Genomic DNA, 2,223 nt, shown 5'->3' with positions numbered 1-2,223 from the left:
AGAGTGTCTTTGTACAGCAAATTTGTTCTTATTTTTGTAGACGGTTCAGGTCTTTGAATCGTTATTGGACCAAGCGCGGGGTATCGTTTGGAGAGGTGAACTCTAGCCTATTGAAGAAGAGATTGTAAGGTTGCTCCTGCCCGTAAAGGAGTGTGTAAGGTTGCTCCTACTCGTAAAGGAGTGTGTAAGATTGCTTTTACTCGTAAAGGAGTGGTATAGTGGAATCCTTAGGTGTGTTGCCTAAGGCGAGAACATAGGTGGGTATAGACGAACCTCGTAAAACTCGTGTTGTCACTGTGATGCCCCGAAACCCGCCAAGTGGGGCCCAAGTGCCACGTGTTCCAATCACCTATATCTGATACGATAAATAACATGCACGTAGGGGCACATAAATAAATAACCTCAAATAAATAGTAGAGTTCTATATAACAACCCAAAAACGAATACTACAACATCCAAATATCCGTATCCACAACCAACATTTAAAACATAACCCAGTACAAATATATATATCTGTATATATATATATATATATATATATATATATATATATATATATATATATATATATATTAGTATCTCACAATACCTCAAAAAGAAACCAGTAAAAACAGTCCCAGCCTAGGCCTTCAAACTCGGTCTCTAGAAGAACCTGAAAAATTATTAATCCACTAGGGTGAGACACTTCTCAGTAAGGGTGGAATAAATTATAACAGTGTGTGATAAATGAGTTTTAATATCTACATATCAAAATAAATTGTTTCTCACATAATATCAATAACAACTAAGAAAATGTACCATTAATAACATCCTCAACATCCAATATCATACACACATCCAATATGCACAAGTACATAATTTTTATGCAGGCAAAAGTCCCCAAGGATAGGGAAGATTACCCGCTCATACAAGTAGCTTCCTTCTGCTCTGGTACTAAAAACTACCTACTAAAGCACTCACCTTACTCAGTAAGCCCTCAAGTGAAGAATTACCTCACCGCCAGTATACACATCTTTATTATTTTAAAGGCAAAGGTTTCCAAGGATCAGGATGTCTACTCGCCCATACAAGTAGCATCCATTTGCACTGATACCAAAAAGCTACCTAGCAGAACACTCGCCTTTCTCAGCAAGCCCCCGGTGGTATGTTTACCTCGTCGCATGCACACACATGCATTCACAATATGATATACTATTATTTTTATGCTATAATTAAATTCACATGCGCACAACACATCCACACAGGAATCATGCATCTCATACTTCATCTTTCAATGTCCTCAGTCAGTGGCCCACACAAAGCAACTATGTAAATGTCAGTACATGGCCCACACAGTCACCTACGTACTTCTTATCTACACGTGACCCACACAGGCACCACTACCCACACAGGGTGCATAATATGGCCCACACAGGTGCCACCATCCACACAGGATGCATAACATGGCCCACACAGGTGCCATTATCTACACAAGATATAACGTGGCCCACACAGGCACCACTCCAGCTTTCACAACACATGGCCCACACAGGCACCTTTATTCACCAGTATCCAATCCCCATGATCTACCCGTCGTAATTCAGTAGAACAAACTCCTCGACCTATCAATGTCCTACCCCATATAAATGACAATATGACGAGCTCCTTGACCTGCCAATGTCATATCATGATTTATATCTAGACAATATAACAACCTCCTCATGCCAACGTTATATTAAGATGCATACGAATAACTACACCAATTAATTCACACAGACGCATCAATGCATTTCGACACAGGAATCCAACATATCAATTCATTCATCATGTCATAATCACTCCAAACATCCTTACATGCAAACCCAAATACCACAGTAATTCATATTCAATTTATTAGAAAAATTGTTCCCATGTCACACAAATTTAATATCATATGTAATTATCCCAAATATAAACCTTAAACAACATCATCATTTTCTAGTACTCGGACAATTCTAAAAATCATATAAATAAATAATAAATTTCATACGCTCGTAAATAACCGGTTAATCTTAATAAAATACTAATATAATTTTATTCCCCCTTGCCTAATTTCCTGAATCACGCCTGTAGGGTTTCCAAAATTATACCCGCGGTGCTCACCCGAACCCTGATTTAATCAAATCAATCCCAATAAAATATTATTCTTACCTTTCTTAATTTACATTAATTAAATAACAATTAATTTCTAAATAACTCATTTAT

The sequence above is a fragment of the Malania oleifera genome, chromosome 7 (genome assembly GCF_029873635.1).
Source record: "Malania oleifera isolate guangnan ecotype guangnan chromosome 7, ASM2987363v1, whole genome shotgun sequence".
NCBI classification, from domain to species: domain Eukaryota; kingdom Viridiplantae; phylum Streptophyta; class Magnoliopsida; order Santalales; family Ximeniaceae; genus Malania; species Malania oleifera.
The sequence above is the reverse complement of the archived record's forward strand: the minus strand, read 5'-3'. Positions refer to the sequence as shown.